Source organism: Equus quagga, chromosome 14 (genome assembly GCF_021613505.1).
Source record: "Equus quagga isolate Etosha38 chromosome 14, UCLA_HA_Equagga_1.0, whole genome shotgun sequence".
In the NCBI taxonomy this organism is placed as follows: domain Eukaryota; kingdom Metazoa; phylum Chordata; class Mammalia; order Perissodactyla; family Equidae; genus Equus; species Equus quagga.
Window position 1 is genome coordinate 42,532,674 of NC_060280.1, and position 15,037 is coordinate 42,547,710.

General features: G+C 37.5%; 1 long non-coding RNA gene across 1 annotated transcript in view; it reads right to left on the reverse strand.

Moving 5' to 3' along the window:
- Positions 1 to 1,633: 1,633 nt before the first annotated feature.
- Positions 1,634 to 15,037, reverse strand: part of LOC124251970 (uncharacterized) — a 98,211-nt gene continuing 84,807 nt past the window's right edge. Inside the window, exons 3-4 of the long non-coding RNA XR_006891888.1 lie at positions 4,766 to 4,859; positions 1,634 to 1,740 (exon numbers count right to left, since the gene is read on the reverse strand). This is a non-coding gene — a long non-coding RNA (uncharacterized LOC124251970). The remainder of the gene's footprint in view (positions 1,741 to 4,765; positions 4,860 to 15,037) is intronic.

Sequence of the window (15,037 nt, forward strand, 5' to 3'; positions counted from 1 at the left end):
AAATGGTAAAGCTGCTTTGTAAAAAAAAATAAAAATTCTTAAAAATTTAAACATGTGCCCACTATAAGGCCTGGACATTCCACATCTAGATATTTACTCAAAAGACATGAGAGAATATGCCCATATCAACCTGGGTCGTGAATATTCATAGCAAGCAGCTTTACTCAGAAACAGCCCCAATATCTACCAAGAGGTGAACAGATTAGCAAGTTGTGATGAAACCATTAAAAGAAATATTACTCAGCCATCAGAAAGAACAGGGTTATTGACACATGATTACATGGATGGATTTCAAAATAAGCACTCTGAATGAAATCAGCCAAAGAAGAATGCACGTTATACAATTCTACTCATACACAAGTCTAGAACTTATAAATTAAACTAAAGATAGAAATTAGATGACTGATTTCTTCTGGATAGGCAGGGGCAGGAAAGACAGGAAGGAAGTAAAAAGAGACATAAGGAAACTTTGGGGGTGATGGATGTGCTGATTATCTTGATTGTGGTGTTCGTTTCACGAAGTTTCAATACTATTAATAACACTATTGGGCTCCCTCTTTTGTTTTTGTTTCTATATGGAGAATAGCTCAATTGTACATTTTCATTTCATACTCAATATTTTAAAGCAACTAATTTATTTGCCAAATAAATGTTTTCTCTAACACTTCCCAGTGATATGAGACAAGTTTGGATGATTTATTTAAACACTAGAATATGACAGATTCCATCTCTAGCTGGAGTTTTCACTGCTAGCTTACATTTAAAAAATGACCACCCCTACAAAATCTTAAAATATGCAATGATTACATAAACCTCTATTCCCAAAGCCATTACAAAGGAGATATATTTTTGGAAGAGAGTGGAATATATTAAACACTGTGAACTTGATAGGTCATATAGCCATTTGGAGGAAATGCTAACACATGTCAAGGTTTCTTCACCTACCTATGTTCGGTCTGCTAATTAACTCTCCTTCATGTATTTTTTCTCACCACTGTAATGCACAATGATTATCAATAACAATGAAACTGCATTACAACCCACAAGTGCTGCTCTAAAAATGTTTTACTGAGATTAATTCCATCAATGGAAAGAGGCATGCATGCAAGGAAACACCAGCTATCATCCTCCTCTATGCTGTATTGTTTCTGAAAAGAGGAAAACCTTCGAAAATTTAGCTGACTAGTGAATAGTCTCTTAAAATTTTAAAATTGTCCTCAAGAATATTAATATATAATTAGACATAATGTGCGCCTTCTGAATTCATAATGGGACAGATTTTGTCCCATTGAATATATGCTTTATTACTATTCCAAGAAGCATTTTACCAGTTCCAGTTTTCTGAAATCTTTTTGATCACTAACATTATCTGTGGTATACATATGCATTCTTTCTTTTATATATCATAATGTCCTTAAATATTAGGTATGAGCAAATATATTTTGAATGCAGTAGAATCCATATGTAAATGTATCTTGGTAAATCACTTTGGAAACTAAAGAATCCTTAAAAAAAAAAATTCCTACATAAAAATTCAATGTCCCTGACCTTTAGGAGAAAAGATCATACATAAGGAGGTCATGATAAAATGTTTCAGTCTTACACACACAAACACACACACACACATATACACACCTGGTTTAATAAAGATGATTCTCGGCGATGGGCACCCTCAGCAATTGTGCCAAGCTTGATTAGTGACGTCTGTCTTGGTTATAGAAGAGAGACTTGGCAATCTTTCTACAGACCACAGCATTTAGAGAGAAATCATACTGTAGTTACTGGTGAGTGCTAAAAAAAACTTCATTAAAAGAGAGAGGCATTTTTCTTTATTTTCTCAGAAAAGTGGCTTCAACCATTCATAATGTTGAACTGTGTATTATTAAAAGTTGTAGCTCCTATAGGACTGCTGTGAGTTCTAATTTTCTTCTGTACTTAAAACACATACTGTTAGTAGTTTAGAATGTTTATCAACTGAAAAAGGATTCTATTCTGTCATTCCTTTCAAAGGAGCTGGAATTAAGAGGTGAAACACCCTTGGTTTGGAAGTCACTATTTACAAAACTTATCCTGAGTTATTTCTTCCTTTCTCCAGACAAATGTCTCCTAACAGAGTTTTGGCTGGAGAAACACAGGAATTGAAGGCTACATTTTCCTCTTCTAACACCAGGTCAGATTCTGAATACAATACTGGTCTTGGAGCCTCAGTTAAGATCAGAGCCATTGTTCAAAAAGAGGATTTGAGAGGCCTGCCCCGTGGCACAGGAGTTAAGTTCACATGTTCCACTTCGGTGGCCCGGGGTTCACCGGTTTGGATCCTGGGTGCGAACATGGCACTGCTTGGCAAGCCGTGCTGTGGTAGGCATCCCACATATAAAGTGGAGAAAGATGGGCACAGATGTTAGCTCAGGGCCAGTCTTCCTCAGCAAAAGAAGGAGGATTGGCAGCAGATGTTAGCTTAGGACTAATCTTCCTCAAAAGAAAGAAAAAAAAAGTTTAAAAAGAGGATTTGACGATAAATTATCCCATGTTCAATCAAAGAAAAGAATACACACACGCATGCACACAGATACATATAGAATTTATTTGTTTGATTTTTGTCAAAATAGATTCTCAAGTTGGAGATGAGAGGAGAAGGAAGGTCGAAGTACTTTGTGTCAGGTCATATGCTTAAATCAATATGCCACCTCCCAAATGATACCGGGCAGGCAGCACGTTTGGGAGATTCCAGAGGAGGTTTTGTTCTTGCTCATTGAGGTGTATTCGGCAGGGTGATCATATACTTTCTCTCTCAATGAGACTGTTGTTAAGTGTTCCAGAGAAATGAGAGGTGTAGTAACTCTATCATTGGGTCAAGGAACTATGAAATAACATGGAAACAAACCTAGGAATCTGAAGTTTATTATAAATTTCACTCAGATGTAAATTCTGGTTCTGCTTCCTCAAACTATGTGACTTTAGACAAATCTACTTAGTTTATCTGAACGTCTGCTTTTTCATTTGTACAATGGTGATGATAGTCTCATCTCCAAGCATGGGTGTGAGGATTAAAGAAATGAGTTAAAGTATGTAAGATTCTAGCTGAGAACCAGGAACATTGCAAGCATTTAATAAAAATTACTCTTTGGTCATTTATATCTCAAAGTGAGTCAGCTCAAATATTATTCCTTGAAGTTTTACTTTCTAAAGATTTCCTCTACTGAGAACTAAAACTTCTTTCCTCTGGGCCTTCAGAATACATTGTTTTTGCCTCTGTGCCACCCAAACATACACTATATTCTGCCTATTCTGTCTTGACTTGTGATTGATTCTGTAGCTGCCTATTTTGTCTACAGCTGTGGGCACTAAGGTCTTGTCATACCTGTCCTTTTACCACACATGCGATCTATCCGTGTGCCTTGCACAGAGTAGGTAGTCAATGAATGTTGAGTGCATTGCATTAAGCTCATCATAACCCCAGGGACTTAACAGCTTTTATTACTGTCGTGTTTTTTTTTTTAATTCAAATCTGACATTGAATTTCTAGGCAATCTGAAAGAAGTTATGTGTTCTCTTAATGATTAATTTACTATTTCTTTAAAATGTGGTGGTTTGGGGAAAAATAAGAATTTCAAAAGCGAGTGTGTATTTGAGGCTAAACATATTTGACCTTAATTTAAAAATAAACAAACTGAAGCAGAGATGCGGAGGTACAAAGGGAAAACTCAGAGGTAAAGTTAATTAGACATTCTCTCTTGTAGCCATAAATACTAAGAAGTGAGCACAGCTCAGCCCCTTCAATCTTGAAGTTGACCATTAATGCTTCCTAGGCTAGTGTGGGTCTAAGGTTTGTACTGCTGTCAAGTGATGTTATGCTCAGGAAAATGGTTGAATGATATTCTTCCTAAGGGAGGAAAGCAGACTGGGCTAATTCATTTATTTATTCACTCAACCAGGAAACAATTATTAAGAACCCACTATGTGCCATGCATACAAAGGGATAAAAAGTGAATGAGACATCCTACTTACTCTCAAAGTCTAAAGGGAAGAGATAGGAATATACAAGCAATTACAATATCCTGTGGTGAGTGCTAAGACAGAGCTCCATATAGAGTGAACGAGTAGGAGTGTTCCAACTCTGATATGTAGGATGGCTCTGTGTTTAAGAAGCACTAGATTTAAGCAGAATTATTAAGATGACTCATTTGAAAACAATTCTGGAATCATGGCAGGTATTTTTTCCATTGTGATAATAAAATACAGAGTATCAAAATGATGAAATGCCTTACCTCAAATAAATTCTAGTTAGTGCGGCCAGGATTTAGTTTTTACGTGCACTGATTTTTAACTTTCAGACTTTTTATACCTCATCATATCTTTGATATTAATTAAAGTTATTACATGTGTGCAATTTAAAGAGTAGTTTTTTAAAAAGTCAGGTTAGTCCATCAGCTAGTGAATGGATAAACAAAATGTCGTATGTCCATACAACGGAATGCTAGTGAGCCGTGTAAAAGAATGAAATACTCCTCCATGCACTATCATGGATGAAGCTTGAAAACATTATGCTCAGTGAAGGAAGCCAGACACAAAAGACCACACATTGTAAATCACATGTATGAGCTTCCTAGGGCTGCCGTAACAAAGTATCACAAACTGGGTGGCTTAAAACAACAACAGGCATAGTTTCACAGTTCTGGAGGTTGGAAGTCTGAGATCAAAGTATTGACAGGGCCATGCTCCTTCTGAAACTTATAGGGGAGAATGCTTTTGGGCATCTTCCTACCTTCTGGTGATTTCCTGGCAATTCTCAGCATTCCTTTGCGTGCAGCTGCAGCACTTCAGTCTCTGCTTCTGTAATATCACTTGGCATTCTCTCCCTGTATATAAAGACAACAGTTATATCGGGTTAAGGATCCACTGTACTCCAGAATGACCTCATCTTAATTACATCTGCAAGGACCCTATTTCCAAAGAAGTTTACATTCTGAGATACTGGCAGTTAGAACTTCAACATATGTTTTCGGGGCACACAATTCAATCCATACACTCATTTAGATGAAATATCCAGAACAGGCAAATCCATAGAAGCACAAAATAGATTCATGGATGTCAGGGGTTCAGGGGAGTACAGAATGGAGAGTGACTTTTTAATGGATAGGAAGTTTTCTTCTGGGGTGATGAAAATGTTTTGGAGCTAATAGTTGCAACCATTGAACAACACTGTGAATGTACTAAATGCCACCGAATTGTGTAGTATAAAATGGTTAAAATGGTAAATTTTATGTTATGTGTATTTTATCACAATAATGAGTAAATGAATGAATGCCAAGTCAAGTTATTCTTGTTTCCCTTGGTCACACTTAAACAGATTCATCTTCCATTTTGAGTGCTCCACCCACTTTAACATGCCTTCTCCTCCTACTTCCTCCCTACCACAAAGCCTAGAGTCAGCTTCTTGCCTCCTTGCTGTATTTCTCTCACTTTCTTAGAGAATCCTCCACTCCACGTGTTTCTCTTCCTCATTTAACCCAAATTACTCTAAATACTTTGCTTATTTAAGTTCCTACACTCAAGTTTCACTACAAACAGAATCTCCTTGTGCGTTAATGACTGAAGAACAGTGTGGTTTTCCTACTCTTACCAGCAACTCTCCCTACCCTTCTGCTATAGAATTGAATATCCCCACATAAAAGGGGTCAATGGTAAGAATTTCTTGTCTCTGAAATGAAAGCATTTGGCCATTTTTCTACACGTTGACTTTAAGGTCTCCCCAGTGTTAAGCAAGGTCCACTCTCTTTTGCTCTGGGAACTCACTCACATTGGTGGGGACCAATTCCTATGGGACCATGAATCTTGGCAGCATGCAGCTGGAGAGTATATTAGGAAGACAGCAAGCAGGAAAAAGTTTGTTTGCAAATGGTGTGAAAAATGATCTTAATGAAATATATGCAACAGGAACGTTAGATCCTCCTTGCTTCCAAGGATAGTTCCTACTAAACTCCTTGAGTTCACATATTTTGCTTTCTTTACTTCTAAGTTTTTAGCTCAATAAGCAAGTAACAGCCATTGTAAATTTGTAGTAAGTAATAATAATAAATTATAACAATAGTTAATGTTGGGGAGTGGACCTTATTTCCCTTTAGCCTGACATTTCTATATGGATGAATTTTGACTAGAGTTACACTCCAGCAAATTGGTGAGTGAAATTCATTGGTCCATGTTCGTGAGTCATTTTGTTAAACTGTTGCAATCACTGGGGATCCATACTCTTTACTCCTTTCCTATCTGCCCCAGACCAGTGTGAGACAGCATTCCTGGGTAAGGAGATCTACTCTGTGCACTCAAACTTTCCTTGAATGTGCTTCCACAGTACCCACTTGTAGAGGGCCTGGGGATAATGCTTGCAAGTCCTTTTGCCTTCACGTCAAAGCTACATTCACCTTTTAGCTTATCAGAAATATAGCTGACATTTTTTCCCTACTTATTTTGTGCACACGGGTTCCAAATTAAGAAGGTACAAAGGGGAAAAGGGATTTGTATTGACATTCTAATATTCCAGCTTGTATTTATTGTAAATTTATGTGCCAGTCATCGTGCTAAGCACTTTATCTAATTTAATCCTCACAACAACCCTATGCTCACACTGGAGGCAAAGTATGGAGAATTTCTTCTTTCTTTTTAACATTTCCCCTTGGTCTTCAATTTAAGTTTCTTTAGCTCCTTTTGTCTATCGAGGATAGTTATTAATATGACCCTGCTTCACTTGGAAAAGCTTACACCAATCTGAATTATATTTCCTAGGCATGGAAAGGTTTAGAAAGGCAGATTACTCAGGACACCTCAGAGCAAAGTCCAGACTTCCTAGAAAGACATAGATGGTCACTAAGAATATTAATTCATGCTTGTCATTCTGCTAACTTTCCTGAGAAGAGATTCATGCTCACTGGAAATCAAATTGTTTGCCAGTTTTAATTATTTAAAATGATTCTTTGTCAAGCCACATGTATTCCAAAACCTCTCTTGCCCTGCTTTCTGTGAGCTGAATAGTTTTTATTTCACTTAATATTCTGCCTAGTGCCCATTATATCATTGCTCTTAAATAAGTAATAACACAAATCTATATCGTTGCACACTGGAGAAACTTTAGAATCATCTGATTAAAGATTTTTTAAATGCTTTTAGATAAAAATCAGGCATAACAACATTTCCACCAATATATAAATACCCAAACTCTTAAAACATGGTTCAGGAAGAAAGCATCATTGCAATTTCAACTGAAGTGTCAATATCTGGTACCATTATGTCCTGCTGATGTTAAGAAACTAGGGATGTGAAAATTAATGTCTGCTTGCAGGGAAACAAAGGAACAACTGTGGGAGAAAAATCAGAGATGCCCCTGATAACGAACCTAGGAAAACCATAGCCAAAAACCTGAGGGGGGCTAGTCCATCAACATCATTTTACCTTCAAAAAGCTCCCACTTTGCCCACCCCTCAAGCAATTTACACTCAGCTCCTAGGAAACCCAGCAGCAGCATTTGGCTCAAGGTGAATACATCTGCACAGATTTCCTTGCGGGTGATTTTATTAATTTCTCTGCCTTGTCTCCCCTCATAGTGAGCACTGACAAGTCACAACACCAGAGTGGCTTGGAGAAGCAGACAAGTCTAAATTGGAATTTCCTTTTAAAAACACGGTGGGGCTATCTTGAGAATAGGTTCAGAACAAAGCAGAAAAAAGACAAAGGAGGATGGGAGTTTTGTTCATCTAACTCAGGAGTTATGGGGGGCATCATAAGTTAATATGCTCATTATATAATTGTAACATGCGAAATCAGCTGTGTTTAGATGAATAACATATGCTACCAGGGAACTCAAAGTCTCAAGAAGGAAAGTAATTCCTGCCAGCTGTATAGCATTAATACTTGCTCTTTGGAGTGGAACCAACATGCCCTTTTCCATTTGCATCAAGATGCACAAAGAGAAGGGCAGTTGTTTCTACGAGCCAAGATTGGCATTTTGGTGCTTTCGGCTCAAGGTCATAGGAGAGTCTGCCTGGGAGCCTCTTCATCAGTCTCTAATTGCCAGGGTCTCCCCACATGCTTGCGATATAGAGCCAAATAGGGAAACTAAGCTAGTTGTCCAGTCGGAAGGACAGGGAACATTTCTAAGCTTGCTCGTAGATTTTTTTCATAGTAGAGCCGAGCAACTCTGAACACTAGAGGGAGTTCTGATTTTGCTCAGAGTCCGGTTTTCATTTTGAAATTAAGTATTTTAAGTATCAAAAGAGAAAAGTTAACTTACTTTAGAGAGCACAGATTTTTTTATTGCAGGTTACTAATGCATAGGGAAATTTATTTTTTTCTGTTGGGCAAAGGAAGAGAGGTTTCACCTGCTTTGCTCAGTGTGGAATGAGTCAGAGCACAGACCTTTAGCTTTAAAAGACTGATGTAGAATGGATGTATATGAGAGACTCTCCAGTTTACTCAGCTTGAACCATCGTCAGCCTCCTAACATATACATTTATCCCATGATGGATATTTTTTTATATGATGTCTGAACCAAGTACTGAACTTTTTAATATTTCCAGAATTGGAACACCAATTGGAAGGATTGGGAGTTTGCCAGAAGTTTAGAGCTGCTATTTCTAACAGAAAAGGAAGAAGAACAAAGTGTGAATTCTATGCATTTTGTTCTAAATACATTATGCTGAACCAAATTATGAATTATTCAAGTAATAATAATTCCACAAAAATGAACTTAACTGTTTAAGTAAAATTTTATTTAAGTAGCTCCTTGTTATACGTATAAAAATATGGAAATGCAAGCTGGGTTGGGAGAGCATACTTTGAAATTCAAACTTGCTTTTATTTATTAATAGCTGGCAAAGGATACGTAAAAAGGGCAGAGATTCTTCACGCATTAGTCCTGCCATATATTTTTTGTCCTCATTACACAACTAAAAGAGAAACATTTCTATGAAAGGAACTGCACTTAATTTTTTCAGTTTATATCCATCTCTACAATACAACTCTTTATCATTTTCAATTCTTTTCATTATGTTTTAGTCTTGGAATAGAACTAGACCCACGAATATCTAGATTTTTGTTCTGTATGTATATAGAGTATATAAATTTTACTCTACAAATGCAAATATGAAAAAAATGTTATATCATTTATTTTAATTAAATGGAATCTAACTCCAGGCCCCATTCCTGGCTAATAAGAAATTCTATCTCAGGGGCTGGCATGGTGGCGCAGTGGTTAAGTTCCCACGTTCCACTTCTCGGTGCCCTAGGGTTTGCCGGTTCGGATCCCGGGTGCGGACATGGTTCTGCTTGGAAAAAGCCATGCTGTTGTAGGCGTCCCACATATAAAGTAGAGGAAGATGGGCATGGATGTTAGCTTAGGGCCAGTCTTCCTCAGCAAAAGGAGGAGGATTGGCAGTAGTTAGCTCAGGGTTATTCTTCCTCAAAAAAAAAAAAAAAGAAATTCTATCTCAATTTTTTCCCCTAATTGTCACCATTCTCCTACCACAAGTCGTGTGAAGATCCTATGGAGTTTAGTATACAAAGGTAGGAGTGAAAGATTTGGCATAACAAATTTGAGAATCTCTTCTGGTCCCAGGTTTCGGTGAGACATCCACTGCATAAGTCTCCATAGTCTTTTGAATGCTGAGAGCACCTTTTCCTGTGGTTTCAGAAGATTTTTAAACCATGGTAACATCTCATTTACATCCCGCACCACCCTAGACCTGCCGCCTTTTCTTCAGGTGCTGCAGATAGCTGCGTCAGGTGGCCCAATCCCTTGCCATCCCAAGATCTTGCATTTGTTTTCCCATTTTACATAGTCTTAGGCCCATTGAGCCCACTTTTTTCTTCTTAAAAGCACCCATCTGTCATGTTTTCCAAGAGTAACTTCTTGCCCCGGGAACTCAGACTTTCCAAAAATTAAATCCAGCAAAGAAAATTATCTGCAAACAACTTCTGCTTTCAGCTTGGTAAGAGAAATCTTTTCTGAGTAAGGAAGAACAAAGAGTTCTAACTGCTCTCTTGAAATAAGACATGGAAAAATATTTTAAGAACAAAATGCAAATTAACGTCTTAATATATGATGCTGCCACATTTCTACGTTTTCTGAAATTTGTACAATATAGTGTACTATCTTCTTAATTGGGAGAATATAGTTTTTAGAGAGTGCACTTCCTTTTAAGTTATTTAAACCAGAAGGATGTAATAAAAAGGAGTTTTCAAAGGAGGACTAATCGGCTGCACGGTTTTTAGACTTTTCAAACCCTGCATGATGTTGTTTTCCAATTCCATTGTCTTAATAGCATTATTTTTCTCTAAATTACTAAGAAAAAGCATTCATTCTTTATCTTATTTTGGAAAAGTTTGACATTTTTAAACCTGATTGAATGTCTTCAATTTTTCTAAGTATCAATTTTGATTTCCAGACTTCCAAAACAAAGCAGGCCAATCCACATTATTACATCAGTGTATCTAGGAAAGCTAGGAATCAACTTAGGATTCTACAAACTGGCTGTTGAGCAAGGATGATATTCAGATGATGATATTTAATGACCAGTATGGCAAGAACACTGACCAATCAGAGCAGACCTATGCCATAATTCCTTAAAGGCTGAATAACCACCCTGATACTGGGAAGCATCACCAAGGCTCTCTGGGTTGACTGAGATGATCATTAGACACTTCACTCCGTACAAATTTGTTTTAAGTAATTAGGTTGAGGAGACCATGTTTTTCCATTATTGATGGATTTGTAGGGACAGCTGTCACCTCTTCTTATAGCTTACAATTCAGGCAGTATTTGCAGCAATGAAGTGCCAACAAGGAGGAACTCTTGATCCAGACCACAAATCTCCAGATAAAGTGGATGCCTTTTCAAGGTCTCTAATTTTTGCCATAAACAGGCTTGCTGACACAGATAAGTGGGGGTCCTCATAATCAAGAAGCATAAGTTTGACAGGGAATTCTTCAATGGCTCGAACTCAATTGATTTCCCCAGGGAAATAAATACCCAAACACTTAGAGGCATAGGTACTTGGTGTCCCTTCTGGCTGCTAGGTCACAGGCAACTTTAAGTCCAGTTTCTTTTACGTTTGGCCATATGTCTGTTTTATACTGTGAGTTTTTAGGTCTCTACCTTAGATAGATTAGAATAGAATATTGGCTACATTTCTCTAGACTAGCATTGTCCAATAGAACTTTCTGTGATGATGGAAATGTTCTATATCTATCTGTGCTATTTAATATGGGGTGGAATGAGGGGAGGGAGAAATATTCCTCTACCCTTCTGGGTTCTTCTGCTAGTCTAAGAATTAAATTGACATAGGACAGAATAACAGGAGAAAATCAAAGAAATCTAACAAATTGCATACATGTGAGAATCCCAGAAAAACTGAATAACTCACCACAATGGCTGAAGCCACCACCTTAAATACAATCTTCAGCTAAAGACAAAGGAGGTTGTTGTTTTGGAATTCAAAGGACAGGAAGGCAATTCATGTGGAGATGGAAAAGAAAATGTTTCATAAACAAATATTTGTCATGCAAAGACAAAGAGATTTGGAGAGGACTCTGATCAAATGGGCCTTGCTAGGTTCCTCCCTGTCCACCACACCTAGTTCATATTATACTATAGTTATCTACAGTGAAAGCTCCTTGCTGGATCAGGCCTTCTATCTTAAATTCTTTTAGGCAGTTTAGGGGGAGGTCAAAGTTTCTTCCTGAATCTTTTGTTCTTAAAAACAATCAAGTTAAATAGATACATATGGGGTGGCAAAATCTTCTCCCCTACAGTAGCCACTACCCACATGTGGTGATTTGACCCTTGAATGTAGCTAGTGTGACTCAGGGAATGAATTTTTGTTTTCATTTAATTTTACTTGATTTAAATTTAGATTCAAATAGCCATTTGTGGCCGCCATATTGGACAGCACAGCTCAAGAATCATTAAACCTCTCTTAAATAGAATTTCAATTAAACAAACAGATTATTCTTTATATTTGAGATTACATTCTGATAAGGTCTGAAGTTCCAAGAAGACATTCAAAATATATCTTTTGATTGCATAAATGCTTTCCTGACAAGAATATAAACTCAAAAACAGAGACGTACTCCACTTAATGGTGACCATTAATCATGAAATGATATCTAAAATCTATATCATTTGCTTGCCTGTCATTTAGGTAAAAAGCTAGATATTGCCTACCATTTCCCTCTCAAACAAGTGAGATTTAACAGTGGAACTATCAGTAGAATCCTGCCAAGTCCAAGAAAGAATCAGGTAGCAGGAGGTAGCTAGATGATTAGAAACTCAAGGGGGCAATGGTGGGAACCTTGGTGAGGTCTGCTCAGCAGAGACACCACAAAGAGTGTAGGTGGAGAGGATGCCAGAGTGAATGCTGCAAAGGCCAGGATGGAGATGCACAGAGAATAGTATTATTGTGACAAAAATAATATTAATAACAGCAAACATTTGTTTGTGGCAATTACAGTGGCAGGATGCTGTGCTAAGCACTTTCAACATTTTAGAAACACCAGAAGTAAAACCACTGGACATTGAAATAGTAATTAGTAAAAGCTTATTATTTGCACAAAAATCAGTGCACAAAGTAGGAGCCTTCAAATTCAAAGACCGCTATGAAGCTCAGGGGCATGACGTTACAGGATGGCTTATAAAGTGAAAATGAGGAAGCTGTTTAACCTTTACAATGATTGGTTATTACAATGGGCTTTCTAGATGACAGGGGATTGGTTAAAAGTGATTATCTTGTGTCATTTTTAGGAAGATGACTTATGTTTCTTTTATGATTATCAAGGCGTTTTGCAAGAAGTAGTCCAAGTTAAGTTTTGCTTGTTTTGCAGAATAAGCTAAATTAAGTTTCACTTATGTGGCTTAAATGGTTTTGTGTGCTCAGGAAATTTTCAAGTCTGGTCTGCAATTTGTATTTAATTTTAACAGTACCTAACGCACATCATTATCTTTCATCTGATAACAACCCAATGATGCAAGTGCTAGTCACATCCCCATTTTACAGAGATTAAGTATCTCACTCCCTGCTATGACAGTCAAGAAACAAATTGATACTTTGGAGTAGGGTTAAGGGAGCCAGAGTAATGCAAGAAAGGTGTGGAGGGAACTAGCAGATGGACACAGATTTGAAACCAGATTAGCAGGACAATGAAATATGGAAATATTGAAACAGAGCAGTGAAATATTGGAGCTAATCATAATTAGTAGTGTTTACCAGCAACTCCACCATAAAGACATCTATTTAACGACACATTTTATCTGGTACCAGCCAATCCATATGGAGGTACTCTGGATTTATACCAACCTCCAAACTTCCTATTATCAGAGGAAGATAGATTGGTCTTCCCAAGGCTGTGTCTGAAGTATTACTGACTGCTTACATTGGCGGCTCAATTTGTTCAGAAAAACAGTAGAAGAGCTGGTATTGACTCAATCATTTGTAAACTGCATTGAGATGCTTTAATATGTTAGCTTTTTAAAACTATTGTGTGTTTCAAGATTTAATGCCAGTTAAAAAAAATCTACTTCTTTTTCTAATAACTGTGCTCATCAGAAGCAATCGTATATTCTATTAAGTTCAGATGAAAGAATTGGAAACAAATAGTATTAAGGGAAAGTCACCACAGCCGTCCTGGTTGGCAGTTGTATAATCTGCAGCAATAATTATTAACCTGCAGTGGGGCTGGCAGACGAGACACTGCCCACACGGCCACCCCTCCTCACAGAGACGCATGCGCAGATTCTGACACACCTTCCCTCGGTCATCTGAGTTGAGAATTGCCAGGGGATTTAGGTGACAATCACTAGCAGGGCATATTATGCTACTAGAAATCCCAAGGATTTGATTCTCTCCATCCTACAGTCTGTGAAATGTGTATTTTATAATATGAATAAACATTGGGATGTCAAAGTATGTCGATTTCAGTGCTCATTTAGAAAACAAAAAATAAGAACAAACAAAAAACCCTTATATTTCAGATTCAGATCTCCTGGAAATAGGTTATTTTGGGGGAGAACTCTGTGGGTGGCTTTAAGTTCTTATTTTTGCACTAGGAACACAGCTGTCACTTGTAACAAAATCACGGAAAAGAAAGTCCTGGTGCAGTTGGCCATTTAGTCCACTGCCAGGAGGCAGCTCTTCACAGTGTATTCCCTGGTGATTTGTCCAAACGAGTTTAAAATGACTAAAATGATGAAGCCAGAAACACTTTCACTGAGATACTATTAAATAGTCTAATAGGATTTAATTGCTCCCATAGTTTTACCAGATTCATCATCTGGTGCAAAGAAGTAAAAGCAAATTTTGAACATTTAATTTAGCAATTTGTTTTTAAAAATGCATACAGCATTTTGGTGATCTGAAAAGTCAACATAGAAATCATCAGCCTAGAAATTAACTTGGGATATTTAAGTTTAGAAATCGAGGAAAATAACTGAAGATAGAAAATGCTTTGACAATATAAGAGATATTTCTGTAGCTGGTAGAATCATAGGAAGAATATACTAGCTGTTTAGTACCAGGCTTCAGCCAGCCCAGTGGCTTAGTGGTTGAGTTCGCATGCTCCACTTTGTTGGCCCAGGGTTCGCCGGTTTGGATCCTGGGTGTGAACCTACACAGTGCTCATCAAGTCATGCTGGGGTGAGGTGGCATCTCACATAGAAGAACTAGAAGGACCTACAACTAGAATTTACAACTTGTACTAGGGCTTTGGGGAGGCAAAAAAAAAAAAAAAAAAAAAGAGGAAGATCGATAACAGATGTTAGCTCAGGGCCAATCTTCCTCACCAAAAAAACCCCCAAAAAAGCACACCTAATACCAGCCTGCATATTTATTTAATATTAGGCTTCATAGACTAGACACAAAGTAGCAAAACTAGCTCAAGACAAGATTTTTAAGCAAGTGAAAGTATTCTTCACCAGGCTTCACTCATTTTCTCTCCTTTATCCTCTCTTCTTCATTGGCCCGGTGATTTCTGCTACAACTTCGCCACATTAACT